This window comes from Coptis chinensis, chromosome 6 (assembly GCF_015680905.1).
Source record: "Coptis chinensis isolate HL-2020 chromosome 6, ASM1568090v1, whole genome shotgun sequence".
NCBI classification, from domain to species: Eukaryota; Viridiplantae; Streptophyta; class Magnoliopsida; order Ranunculales; family Ranunculaceae; genus Coptis; species Coptis chinensis.
This window is the reverse complement of record NC_141461.1, coordinates 45,394,883-45,410,156: the sequence shown is the minus strand read 5'-3', so window position 1 is coordinate 45,410,156 and position 15,274 is coordinate 45,394,883. Positions and strand designations below refer to the sequence as shown.

Genomic DNA, 15,274 nt, shown 5'->3' with positions numbered 1-15,274 from the left:
AAGATAGCTTCTGGGTTGAACTTAGTAAGTTTTCTAATGAAGAAATGGATACTGAGCTGCCAGAGTATGTGGATGTACCAGGACTTGCAACAAATGATCCAGTAGAGATTGATGTTGAGGTTGGGTTTAGAAACCCACCTAGACAACCTCGATTGATCGCCTTTGATCCCGATGAGGGATACCACAAAGATAAACTCATCGATGAAGAAATAGAGTGGCAGCAACCAAGGAGTGATGAGTTTTACAATTTTGTATATGAAACCTCCAATGTGTATGTGGATGAAGGAGAGATAGTTATGCCAACATGTTCTGATGAATGGAAAGTTGGCATGGAGTGGCCTGACATTGAAACTCTAAGGCATGAAATTTCAGATTATTGCATAAAGAATAGATTTGAAGTTGATATGAGGACTGTCAATGAAAGGTACAGGATTAGAGCTAAATGTAAGGGTAGCTACAAGGGTAAAGACTGCCCTTAGGCAGCTTTATTGGAGATCGAGGCCCCGATGCCTTCACAATGAGATTAAATACATTTGTAAATGAACATATATGTTCTCACGATCCGAATCAAGAATGGGATGGTGATGCAAATTGGGTTGCAAGAAAGATTGCGGCACATATGAAGGTACATTACAAGACCATGTCTCCAAGATTTATCATGGCTGAAGTCATGAGAGGAGATTTCCATGTTAGTATTAGCTATTGACCGCTTGGCATGCAAGGTTGAAATGTTTGCAAGATATTCATGGTGACTATGGAGCAAGTTATAACATGTTGCTGTGCTTATGTGATCGTGTATGTTATTTATACCCTTATTTATATTTGTAAATAATTTGGTTGTTTATCATAATGGTGTTTGAACTATTTCAAATGTTTACTTGATACAGATTTTGAAAAGTAACCCAGGATCCAGAGCATGTTATTCTAGAACTGATGGTACTTTGACATTTGAGGATATGTGTGTTTGTTTTCCTGCTTCTTTGCATGGTTTCTTGAATGGTTGTAGGCCTATCATAGGACTAGATGGATGTTTTATGAAGGGGAAGTATGGAGGGCAATGCTTAAGCATGGTGGCCTTGGATGGAAACAATGGCTTGTTTCCTATGGCCATTTATATAACTAGGTCTGAGAATAAAGATAGTTGGATTGGGTTTTTGAATATAATGAAGAAGTATGGAATAGATGAACATATGGAACTGTGACATTCATTTCGAGATAGACAGAAAAGATTGGTTGAGGCTTTGGCACATGAATTTCCTAGGAATCCCCATAGGTTTTGCTTTAGGCATATGTTCAAGAATTTCAAAAAGTACTTTAAAGCCAAATACTTAGAGACTATAGTTTGGGGTGCAGCTAAGTGTTATAAGAAACTAGAGTTTGAAAAGTTAATGGAGAAGCTAGGAAGAGAATGTACGGAAGCCAAGGCATGGTTGCTACAAGAAGATGTGGAATGTTGGGCTAGGTCACACTTTGATCTTACTACAAAGTGTGATCATATTAGCAACAACTTCTCTCGAAGTCTTTTAACAATTGGATATTGAACCGGGATAAGCCAATAGTTCCTTTTGTTGATAAGTATCATACATTGTTAATGTCTTTTCTGTACAAGAGGAGAGAAAAGGCCAAGGAATGGGATGAGGATGGTCTAGTTCCACAAGTGGAAAAGAGAATCAAAGAACTGATAAAAAAGTACATTGGTATCATGTGGAATCAAGCAATGAGGTGGTGATAAGTGTTAAAACTGAAAATGGAACTAGATTTTGTGTGAACTTAGTTGACCATGAGTGTAGTTGTATGAGGTGGCGCTTATCCGGTATAGTTTGTGTACATGCAGAAGGGCAGTGTTGTATCCAAGGAGAGTGTATTGGAAAGAATATTGTAGTAGCTATTATTGGGTGTCAACCTACAAGCTTGCTTACATGGGACACATCATGCCAATGCCTGATATGTCTGAGTGGCCTATGAATTGTGTAAGTTGTAGTCTATCTGTAATTAATGATTGTGTAGTTTTCTAATCTCAAAAGGACTAACATATATTATGTATGTAGGATCTTGAAAGACAAATCATGCCACCTCCATATGTCAGAGGCATTGGGAGGCCCAAAAAGGCAAGGACTAGAGGAGCAGATGAAGAAGTTAATCCCAACAAGCAAATCAGACTTTGTTCTAAATGCAAACAACCAGAACACAATGCCAAGACTTGTAAAGGTCTACCTGCTGCAAAGAAAGATAAGCATGGCAAAAAATCTCAAGAGGAAACTCAAGCTTCAGCTTGCTCGGATGAAGCTCTAGAATCCATCAAGCATCACAAGCATCATCTCCTACTCAAGCATCATCATCAAAAGCAAAGAAAGAGGGTTTGTTCTAAGTGCAATCACCCGGACACAATACCAAGACTTGTAAAGGTCTTCCTACTACAAAGAAAGATAAGCATGGCAAAAATCTCAAGAGAAAACTCAAGCATCACAAGCTTCAAACCAACCAAGCATCCAAAGCAAAGTCTGCAACAAAGTCAACTATCGGCGACTCCAAAATCAAGTTTTCAAGCATCTCGGGCTTCATCGAAACTCCTCAATCAACAAAATTTCGGCAACTCGACTTTTGGACCACCAAGAGTAAGAAGATCAAAACTGCTCAAGCTCAAGTTTTAAGGTATATTTTGTAATTGTTTTAAGTTACAATATGCTCCCTATGTCGGACCCTAGTTGATTAGCTTAAAATTATGTTATGTTACGTTATCGGGCACCGAACAAAGGCACACATTTGGTGATTTATTGTCTAAGCAACCGTGCAAGTCATCCACTAGTGTGCTTGAAGCGGCCGAGCTAACATTTATCACTTTGGGAACCGCCGGGCACCAATAGTAACCAAAAGGCCAAGGCCACATGGACCAGGATCAACTCCATTTATGCCAGCAGGACCAGCATCTCAGCCTTGGGTGCCACCAAGACGAGTGGGGGATGCACCATTCAAAGCAACTAAGAAAATACTGCCTCCTCTTGCTCCCGGCCCCTTGCCAACATCAAGGAAGAAGTTTCAAGTTGTCAGACCCAAGTGATGTGGGTCTGTATAGGAGTGGAGTGAATTGTTTTTGTTAGTAACTCATGTCAGACATTTGGTTAAGGTTATGCTTAAGGTTTTTTTTTTGTTAGTAACTCATGTCAGAAATGGTTAAGGTTATATTGTTGATTTTTTGTTCATAATGAGCACATGAAAACACAACTATTATGGCTATGGCTATTCAAGATTGTAAATCAAGGATATCCGTTTGAAAATTTATGTTTGATTGTACTGTGTTTCTGGTTTGAGGATCGGTTTTATTGTATCAGTGTTTTCTCCGGTTTTATATTTTCTTGTACCTGTGTTTCTCTGGTTTAACCAATAAGCCTTATCACCACAATAGTAGTGATAACTGATAACAATATAAACATGGGTACCCTATAAACATCCACTTTCAGACTTGGCACGCAAGCATGATAACCAACATTATATATACTAATAAAAATGTGTTATAAGAAAGTGGGTACCCTAAGAAAGTCAAACAGACAGGGTACCCAAACAAACAACTCAAGGTACCCAAACAGACAAAATGGCAAAGAAGAAACAGACAGACAACATTTCAAAACACAAAATCAAGTTCACACAGAACTTTAACAGCATTTCCATTTCCATTTCCATTTTACAGAATGCTCAAAACACAAAACACAACATTACAACATCAAAACACAACATTACAACATCAAAACAAAACATTACAACATCAAAATAAAACATTATAACATCACTTCATCTGTTCTTAACAACATCAAAACAAAACATTACTCCCTAACTTCTTAACAACATTACAACATCACTTCATCACTTCTTAAGCTTCGGCAAGGACACACCAGCAGCAGCAAGTGCTTGAACCACTTCCTTAAGTTGCTGCCTTTGTTGAGGTGCTGCTTGTGGTGGTTGAGCTGTAAGTGTAGATCTCCTACCAAATCCATGAGCTGGAGCTGGAACTGGAGCTGGAACTGCAGATACATTTCTCCCTCGAGCTGATTTGACCAGATGTTCAAAACCTGGTGGTGGAGCATCTGCCTCTAGAGCTGGACCTCGAGCTGGAGCTACAAGTACATTTTTCCCTCAAGCTGATCTCTCCACATGCTCATAACCTGGTGGTGGCCAATCTGTTTCCAGATGCTCATGATTTCCACTTCCATCTCCACCACTTCCATCTCCACGTTCCATCTCTACAAAACAAAGTTCCCTACACTTACGGCATGAAGTCATCCTCAACTTATCATTTTTCAACACCACCTCCATGAAAATCCTACTATTCACCCTTGCTTTCAACATAGTTATGACAGCAGCACAAGATTCCTCTATATTGTCATGATCCACCTCCATCGAGCATAACTTGGCCTTCACCATTTCTACACTTTTTGTCGTAATTCCACTCAACCTAAAAATGAACTCAAGACCACTTTTTATAGAAAGATTTTGGAACTGAAAAATGACAAAGAAGACTTTTTTTTGGAACCTGTTAGAAAGATTTATAGAAAAATAGAAAACAATACAACACGGTCTCCAATCTTTACCTTAATCTACTAACAGCATTCATTCTTACCTAAAAGTAACTTCATAACTCCATCCCATTAATGATAAAGTAACTTCATAACTTTATAACATATTAATTCCCAAGTCAAAAGTCAATGAAAGTCTAAGAAATAGTTCTAACTCAAAGTTTTAGTTGTTATTTTTAGTAAAGAAATAGTTCTAGTAACTCAAAGTTCTAGTCTAAGAAATAGTTCTAACTACAACTAGAGGAATTACACCTGAAGTACAACTAACTAGACAGCTATAATAACTAACCCTAATAAGTATGTTGAAGTACAACTACGACATCACTGATATGTTGAAGTACATGCATTCCCAATCTAAACATATAGTTAAATAAACAACCCCAAGAATACTATTTTTAATTTAGACTTGCCTCCCCAATATAAACCTATAACTAGATAAACACCCCCATTCTAAGATAACCATAATAATTTCAAAAGTAGAATAACCATAAGATAACCATAATGCAAACAACCAACAACCATTTGACTTTGATTTTCTTCACCTCCAACTCCAATTGACGATTCACCATCTTCAGTTTACGATTTTTTGCTTTTAAAGCTTCAACTCTTGCCTCCAATGTTTCTTCCTTGTTCTTTGACGATTTGGATTATCAACCCAAAAAAAGTGGCAAGACAATTGGTTGTTCTTGTTGTAATGTCTCGCATCCATAGAACAATCGACACTGGGTTAGGTAATGCGTATTGGACCTTTTAACAGATACGGGATCTCCATGATAACAAGTTCTTTAGGATGAACAAGAAGCATAAGACATTTTAGTAATTGAAGATGAGAGCGTAAATTTTAGGGTTCGAAATTTAGGGTTTTTAAGTGAACAAGATGTTTACACGTGTTGTTTTATTTTTCAAAATAAAACTCGGTCTTGTGAAGTCAAGGGCTATTTAAGTAATTTTATATTTGAAAGGGTAATTTGGACATTTCACAAGGAGATAACGGTCAAACTGCATTGACTTAGACGGAGTCTGAGTTTGGGGGGGCAAGTCTAATTTCCCTGAATTTGGGGGGGCAAGTCTAATCCATCTTTGAAATGGGGGGGCAAGTCTAAAAAACCCTTTTTTTTAATATTATCACCAAAATGGGCAAAAACGATATATCGATCCGATTTTTTAATTTTTCCGATATATATCAGTTTTGGGAGGGTCTGAAATATCTTCAAATCCCGAAACTTTCGACCTTGACTGAAAGTTAGCGCGACTCTAGGATGGGCGGGTATTTTCATTTCTAAACTTATCCAAGCCCCTAGCCCGAATAAACTTTATAGAAAACTTGATGTTACAACGTAAATTATTTGGTTCATATAAGCCATTCAATTCATGAAGTAAATATTTCATAAGTTATTTGGAGAACTCATATGCCCATAAATGTTTAAACATGCATTTTTGCAAGAACTGTTTTTAAAAAAATCATTATGTAAAAATTTCAAATGAAGTGTTAAAGGAACCATTTAATTCATGAAATTTAATTCATTCAAAATGATCCCAACCGCCCCCTCCTAACTCAGATCCCCACCACTCTTTGTCTTTCCATTTTGTTTTGTTATAATAGATGTGTCACCTCTTTTTACGTTTCATGATGAAATGATATATGTATTCTAAAATACTTTAAAGATCGCACCTCTCATCTACAGTGGGGCAATAGTGTTTTAATATTTTTTATGTATCTCTTGGTTACTTTGTCAGTTGTTATTTGCCCCTCTATTTTTTAGTTATTTACCTAATTTAACCCTATTTAAAAGAGAGAAAGAGAAATTGTTGGGCTTTTGGTGGACATGATGAAATGATATATGTATAAGTATAAACTCACCAGATAATTTGGTATTTTACATACCACCATAGCACGTTACATTGTGAATTAAAGTACATCCACTCCTATGTAGCACATGTTGGGGAAAAATCATAATGTATCTAGTTATACTCGTAGAAAGAACGTGTCTAACATAAACCTAAGTGTTGCTATTTAGAAATATTAACAACAAACACTGAAAGAAAGGAACAATTATAAACTATATATAACGATGCTAATTAACTAATAATTAGCTAATTATTAGTTAATGATACCCACAAAAGTGAAATTTAGTTCATGATGATCCTTAACCACTATAAGACATTTACATATTAAGGCGGGCCATATAGACCTAATGAAAGAAAACTGGACTCAAGAACAATTAGTTTCTACTTTATTGGTTAATTATTCAGAAAGGTCACAGGTTTCAAGTTTTACTGCCCCTATTCCAATACCTTGATTGAGACAGATAATGCCAAATTTATTGAAGATGTTGAGGACAGTGTGAGTACATAACATAGTTATATTTCTTTTGACGAAGAACATGTTGATATTCCTTAAGGGGATATCCATAGTGATGAGACTTAATAATGGAAATTACATTTGCTTATTTTTTCAATTTGTAATGTCATAATTATCTGTTAGACTATCCATGAAATAATGCCTGAAAATATTGGAAAATGGAAATTACTTGAATTCGAACTCAAATCTAGAGTCCAGACCAACCCAACTCATGAAGGAAATGAGAAGCAGTGTACCTGGCTTGAATTGGTGTCCTCATTACATAAAACTTCCCATGCATCTTGGTTGAAGTAAGTCATCTTCAAATTCCACGCCCGTTTGCGTTTGCAAATCCACTGGTTTCTCTTCATTGAATAAGACTTTATATACGGATAAACTGATGGATTGAAGTAAAACAAAATCCTGAAAGCATTACTTAAACAATTACTTACTGAAATTCCCAAGAATGAAATGGGTTAGCTCAAGACATAGAAAAATTGGCCAAAAAATGCAAAAATAAGAAATTTGGCCAAAAATGGAAAAAAGGAAACACTATGGAAAAGAAATAAGAGTGGTCCACAGATTGTTTTGTGGAAAGGAAAGGAAAGGAAATAGATAAATAGGGACTTACTGAACAACGTACTCCAAATTTCCTTTCCATCTAAATATCAAAAAAAAAAAGGTGTTGACATGTAGGCAGCGACTACATTGAACAAACAAACCAAGGGCAATGAAATGCATGTATTTTTAGATTTCTTTAAACTTTCAAAAGAGAAAATTCATGAGAGAAAATTTTCGTGGAAAATAGGTACCATATTTACAAACTTTAAGTGCAAACTATCCACACAAAACATACCTAAGAGAAGATGAGTGTTAAGAAGAGAGGGAAGATTAAGTAGATTTGCATTTCGTTTCATATGCGGGGATTTTGTTTCCAAAATAAAGAAAATACATAAGAAACCTATGTTAGGTCTCTGCTTTGGGGGGCAGGAGTGCGAAGGGCTAGTAGTGCCCCTTTCTTTTTACTCTGTCTTAGGCAACACTTAGCTTTAGGACATCCAAGATTATAATGCAAGACTAAAAGTCTGAAAACTCAACTTAAGATATATAAAAATCTATGTACATTGAAATTTCTTGAAAAACATGGTTGGGATTCATAGGTAGCTTGCCTTGCTTGCAACCTGATCTGATGTTCATAATTAAAACACTTCAGTACTTCACACACTTCACAGAGTTCAGCCCTTGACCGCTTCACACACCGATAAGTTGCCTGCAATATACATATATGAGACAATTAATTTTAAAACTCGGGAGGAACAACATAAATAAACGAATACATACTGTTGTTATAGCTGTATATAGATCATATCCAGTACGTAAAACAATATGCTTACTCGTCAAATATCAACTAAAACCATATGCTTACCCTACTTAAAAAGCAAACCAAGGAACTCAACAAAGTTTCTAAATAATGCTATGGGATGAATAATTTTTGCTACATTGTGGCATTGCCAGACCGAGCAATGGCTTTTAGGTGAGTTTATAAACCTCCTGGAAAATACTAAAAACTGTGTGAAAAGAAAAGTTTCTTATGGTGATTTACAAATGAGATACTTGCGAAACAACATAGCTAAATATTGAAGTTCTGGAAGGTAGTAGATGGAAAAAATGAATGAAAAAAGGGGGAACAGTGTCATCGAGCATACGATAATTACACAGATTATCACCTCCAACCCAACTATTGAATTTCGTATTCAAATGTGTGGTCTATTTAAGATGGAAAAAGACTTGGCACTGCTATTACAGATCCCTACTCCTTCCTAAGGTAGCTTATACGAAAATAGAAGTTCAGTGAAAATAAAAATTTATCAACGTTTGAGTGTTGACCTAAATAATAGCTCTTAGAATCTAGTTCACGTTTCCCACTGGTGTTGAGTTTTGTGAAATTATTGGCAAGGCGGAGATATTGGGGTTGTATGAGCCCTGAATACTTCTTCTATTGCCAATTGTGGATTTGTGGTATGATCATTAGAGGATGTGAGGATCCTTGCTGCTAAGCAAAGCCATCTGAATAACGATAAAGAAGGTGATAAAAATAAAGGTTTTGGGGTTTTAGAAGAGAGTCCGATTTTTTCCTATAGAAAGAACGAATGTTTAGTCTTTCGTCTTTACTGGAGTCTCCACTGTTTTTCCGTAATACGGTGGGCAGGTCTTATATATATATGCTCTGCATATAGATCAAGAGCAAAATAATATATATCCAGAAACTTTTAAGCTATATATGGTACTAACTAAACTACATGTAGAATCAGATTGCTTGGTTTTCACCAAAAGGTATTCAAAATAGAAGATAAAATCTAAATTAGTTTAAGTAAAACCATAGGTTGTTTCAAGACCAACCCAAAAGTTAGTTCAATTATATGCGAGTTTGATTACCTAAGTTTCTTTTATTATTATTTTTACTTCTTTGGTATGTCATCATTCTTGGATTGTGTTACATATTTAGTTGTATGATGCCTTCCCACCCTTGGTCATGAGTATGCAGACTCCAACGTGAAGCATGAAAATTTTATGGATATAAAAAGCCAAGAAAAGGTAATTGAATTACTTCAATTCCCACTCACACACGCACAATCTCAGTTCAAGAGTGTGTATCGAAAAACATCTAAACATTTGAACAACGAAGCCCAAGCGGAATTTCTATTGGTTAAAACATTTGAGGTAAACCACATGCACAACCAAAATATTTCAATGTCGGTCTAGCCATAAATAATAAGTATTCCAGGAAACTTTTCTAAGTGTTATGCTACTCCAAATAATAAGCAGTGGGGTTTCTGTTCGTAGCACACACCCAAGAAATATTTTTCATATTCAATATATAAGTTTTATGACTCTTTTTGCTCTACTCATCCCTTATTTGCAGTAGAACTTATCAACTTGGTATGAATGATGTAAGAACTAAAAAGAACCACGAAAGATACATTCAGGTTTGTGGTAAGTGGAGTGAAATCTAAGTTAGAACGATACCTTGGGTTGAGCACGATAGGTGACCAACCTCTTTTTGTGTGTTTAGATGGTGTATGGATGATGTAGATAGATGATGATCGTTAAACAAAAGAGAAGCGTATCAAAACCTAATTATCCCTCACTAAGTAAAAGATGAGTAGGGTATCGTTCCACTTTTAAGTGTATGTTATGTGAAGAACAGGACTGGAAAGGGGGTTTGAGGGATTAAAAACTAATGTTGTAGAGATTGTAGATTCTAATGCTAAACTAAGCTAAACTAACTAAACTATTGAGAATTTATAAGAGAGAGAATTCAAGATATTAGAATCCACCAATACTTTTAATCTATGACCTTCCTACATTCATGGTTGTTCTTTACAAGTAGACTACAATTAAATGATCGAAATGAAAGTGCCGATGCCCTTTGGATGAAACATCGTTAACAATTAACTCTACTTAAGGTTGTTCTTATGTTTATGCTATTAATATCTTCTTTCCTTTTATGTAAGCTCGGGCAGCCATTCAATGTATTACCAAGAGCAACATCAAGGAGTACTTCCTAATAGGGCAGACCATTCAATGAATCACCACTTAAGGCAAACACAAAGAATACTTCCCCAAAGGCACCCACTCCCGAGCTACCCCTTCTAAGGCAACACAAAGAATACTTCCCTAACTCTAAAGAATTACACTACTAGAAGAAAAGTAAAGAACACTAGGATGATATTAATATTGCAAAACATAAACCCTATTCTATACTTCCATCCCCGGTGTGGGCAATGGAACTAATAACTACAAACATAAAGAACTAACCTGATTGAAGAACACCATGAACCGGAAGAATCATTAAACCTTAAGCATCGGCTTCATCTCCTCCTTGAAAGGAGAAGATTAGCCTTCCATATAGAAGGAAGAACACGAAGAACGAGAAGAAGAAGAGTTGAAGAACATAAGACTAGAAAGACTAATTTATTAAGACTCAGCTAGTTAAAACCGATCTTTTATTATTAATCTCTCTCTGCCTCAAGTTCTGGAGACAAGAATATAAGTGAATTGGCCAATTACATGAGGCACTTAGGTCCTCTATTTATAGGGGTTACAATGAGTTCTAGAAGCATTCCAAACCGTCATTTGTTTCCTAATACAAATAGGTTTCTTTCAGAGTCCGACTTCGTCTTCAAACCCGAGAAGGAATTGGCTCTGATTAATCGATTCATGCGTGCGGGCGCATTATCCATGCGTCCCAGACTTAATCAATGCATCTCGACGCTTTCGATCTATCGCCCCGGACGCAAATAACAATCTGCACTGGGCGCCGATCCATCGTCCCCCCGCATATAAAGCCGATTTTTCTCTCTTACGCTTCTATCCATTCTATCCTCTTTTTGGGGCTTTGGTCCAAGCAACGAATTATTTGGCCTTGGGCTTCCAAATAGACTTTAAAATAGGTCCAAGTCGCATATTTAATAGCTCCAATTCTTTGGCCTTCTCTATGATTGTCCACGGACCTCCCATGTGATCATTAATGCTCCGAATTGCTTCGTTTTACCCCATTTTCTCTAATATTCTACAAAACTCTCTTTTTCACCTGTAGAATCTTAAAACACAACTTATAAACACTATTAGTCCACTAAGATAGCTAAACAAGAGGCATAATCGAGGGTTAAATAGCACTTTTTGAGCACTTATCACAACTCCCAACTAGCCTTTTGCTAGTCTCTTAGCAAATAAGATAAAAAATAGATAAGTGATCAAAATCATATCCTAATAACAAAAATAAAATCCTAACTCACTTTCGCAGGCATCGCGATTGCATTTACCATATACAATAAGGCTTTAAACCTTTAAGTTCCCCAAAAAGGACGAAAGTTATAGTCTTGTGAGGGTTTTCGTGTGATATACCCACAAAATCAATCAATAGCATGTTTAAGAATGATAATATTTTTCGAGAGAGAAAATTCCTTACCTACTTAGTGCTTACTCCATAGAAGCGGTCTCCATTGCTAACTACATTGCTTTTGCAAAGACTCATAGATTATGATCGGAGATAGTAAAAATTGACAAAATTCTCAATCAAGGCTTATGTGTGTACTTAGTCAATCTCCTATACTCTACTATCCAAGAAACGGAATCCCTAGTTTACCTTTAGATAGATAAATCTCGACTTTCAATCTTCACTAGTCATACTCTCAACAAAGAATCTCTCAGAAGATGGTCTATTATTTTACCTCATGTATGTGGGGAAAAGAATAATGCATATGAACATCCCACATACTACCTTGAAAAACAGACTTCTGAATAAAAGTAGTCTCATGGAAAGAATGTCAATCACATATGAAGTGTCGGGTCCTTCACTTTAGCATCCTCTCACCTATTCTAAACTTCGCACCATCTTGTAGTGATAAGTCATGGGTTGTAACTTGGCTTGGGTATTGGTTTATGAAGGAAAGGTAAAAAAAGGATTCTAAGGTTGTTTCTAAAAACACTAAGGGTTTTGCTTTTTTCTCAAAAGATTGGAAGATTTCTTTAAATTCTGTATTCAGAGAAAATTCTTTATCTTAGCTTTTCCATCCATTCGCTTTTTTTTTTTTTTTTTTTTTTTAAAAGCTCGATTGGTATATCCTTGATTAGTAATGGATATGCTTGTTTTCCACTAGGTTCTTTCACTTTGAAACGAATGATGGACTTCATTGTATCTCTCGATATTTCCTTGTAATCTTCCTTTTGTGGTCTTTCTTCCTCCTTGTGCCCTTCAGATTCTCGAAACATATAGGTATGGCTGATAAAGATTTTGGCTATACTCCTTGTCCGGAGTTGGGTGACGGGTAAAGGGTTTTATGAAAGAAAATGGTTTATTGTAAGGCTCAAAAGGTTTTAACATGATGGTCCTACTAGGTGGGATAAAGGTGAATGGGTTCACTACTTGACTTATCAAGATGATACTGTTTTTTGAATAGACTACAAGACCTAATGGCTATCTCCCCAGTTGATGTCACTTGATTAACCAAATTAAAGAATAATGAGACTATATTACAACGACATAAAGAACTGAAAGATGATGAGTCACTAAGACTCGGATTTTTCGTAAGAACTCTCCAAAAATGGGTATAAAGCTCAAGTCTCACGGGCTAAGTCTAAAAATTCTACTTCCAAATTTACTAGGGGTTTAAATCTCTTTCTAGCAAAAGTACACAAAACCCAATAAGTATTATGGTGGTGCCTTGATAAAGAATTCTATCAATAAGAACTATGTCCGAGCATAATAAATAGTCTAAGCGGTAATGAAATCAATAATATCAACTATCTATCAAACTCAGCACTAAGTAGTATAGAATCTATATCCCAGACTCATCATTAAAATTCATTTTTCTCATGCTACTGATAACAAAAAAATATTTTTTGTTTTTGAAAACTAATTTTCAAAATTCATTTCTCAAGTACACCCTCCCCCTACTTATGCATGCATTGACCTCAATGTATAAAGAAGTAAATGAAATGGATGAGAAAAAGGTAGGATATTACCATTGATGCGAATATCGAATTAGTTCAAGAAACAAATTTTAGGTCTTTTTACGCCGATCCCCAAGACGTAATGTGAGTCTTTTAAAGTCGATCCTCAAGACTTTTGAGTCCTTTATAGTCGATCCTCAAGACTAGTATTCCTACCCACTAGGTTCCACTTTGTAGGAATTCTTCCGATCTCTCTCTCAAAGATGTGATTGACAAAAGTATACCTTGTACCAACAATTTTCTCTTAATGGTCAGAAACCGGGACAAGTTTTAGAATGGCAATTCTTACAAAGAACCTAGCTTACGCGACTCTCCTCTTATGTGCAAATGGACTTTTACCGAACCCTACACGAGCCATACAAATAATCTTCCTTTGAAAGTCAACAGGAGTAAATCCCATAAACTAACAGTGGGGAATACTTAGGTTTCCATCTCAAAACCGATCTTTTCGACAACATGCTTACTTCCGTAGACATTTTCGCCGATCTACTAGAATTCCTTCCAGCAGATCCCTTCCTTTACCATGAAGTGACACTTTTCCCAGCTTCGGAACTAAGTTGGTATCGCGAACAACATTTAAGGACTAAGGAGAGATGATGCGCATAATCCTCAAAAGGACATGTGAATGTCTTCTCTTGGTCCTCGGGGTGAATATGGATCTGAAAGTATCCCGAGTAACCATCAAGAAAGCGGTAGGAAGCTTGTCCAAATAATCTTTCAAATATCCGATCGATGAAAGGCAATGGAAAATGATCTTTCCTCGATCGCTTATTCAACTTCCTCAATCGATGCAAACTCTCCATCCAAATCAATCCTGGTTGGAATCAACTCATTGTTCTCGTTCTCAATCACTGTGGTTCCGGACTTCTTTGGCACATCTTGAACTGGACTAACCCATTGACTATCAAAAATAGGGTAGATAATGCTGGCATCAAGGAGTTTGACGTCCTCTTCTCGAACTACTTCCTTCATCTTCGGATTAAGCCTCCTCTGTGGTTGCTTAGAAGTATTGGAATCCTCTTCTAGATGAATCCTATGTTGAACTATCATAGGGCTGATCCCCTTGATATCATCAATTGTCCAACCTATAGCTGACTTGTGTTCCTTTAAAAGTGTTACTAACCTGGATTTTTGCTCCGTAGTTAAATCTGATGCAATGACTATTGGGTAGGTTCCCAAATCTCCCAAGAAAACATACTTGAGTGTAGACGGTAAAGGCTTCAATTCTAGCTTAGGTGGCTCCTTCTTAAGCTCTTTAGGTGGTCCATCAAGCATAGGTGATTCAAGCTTTTCTTTGAACTTGATGTCATCCATGACAGGTGATGAATCCAAAATCGCATTGATTGACTCAACACTAAGTTCCTCACAATCTGAGTCTGTCAGAGCTTTCAATAACTCATCGCCAGGGATATGAATGAGTCGATAATCCCGTGCTAACGCTTCAATCATGCATACCTCGCTCACAAAGACATACTTCCGTGGTTGCTTTGAACATATGGAAAACATTGGTCTCGACTTTCATATTACCAAAGGATAACGCGTCATATTACCGTTTCGACGGTTGATGAGTGCATTTGCGGTGGCCAAGAATGGTCTGCCTAGAATGATTGGTATCCGCCTACCGATGTAGGTTACGTATCGAAAGTACTATGAAATCAACCGGATAATAGAAATCTTCGATCTTGACTATGACGCCTTCAATTAGTCCTCTAGGTATCTTCACCGATCTATCCGCCAACCGTAAAGTAACATCGGTCGGTTTTAGATCCTTCAAGCCCAACTTCTCGTAGAGGCGAAATATGGTAGAAGATTCACACCGGCACCCAAATCTAGTAAAGCTTGTTCCTCC

The 15,274-nt window shown here is 36.6% G+C and overlaps 1 long non-coding RNA gene across 2 annotated transcripts; it reads right to left on the bottom strand.

The window, feature by feature from the left end:
* Positions 1-3,617: 3,617 nt before the first annotated feature.
* Positions 3,618-9,138, bottom strand: LOC147493206 (uncharacterized). 2 transcript variants are annotated; one of them, XR_015199987.1, is made up of 4 exons: positions 8,797-9,091; positions 8,079-8,179; positions 7,167-7,332; positions 3,618-4,447 (listed from the first exon to the last, which is right to left on the bottom strand). It is a non-coding gene; the product is annotated as an uncharacterized LOC147493206 (long non-coding RNA). The 2 variants fall into 2 exon arrangements; XR_015199986.1 differs by lacking the exon at positions 3,618-4,447 and having other exon boundaries at positions 6,153-7,332; positions 8,797-9,138.
* Positions 9,139-15,274: the final 6,136 nt, after the last annotated feature.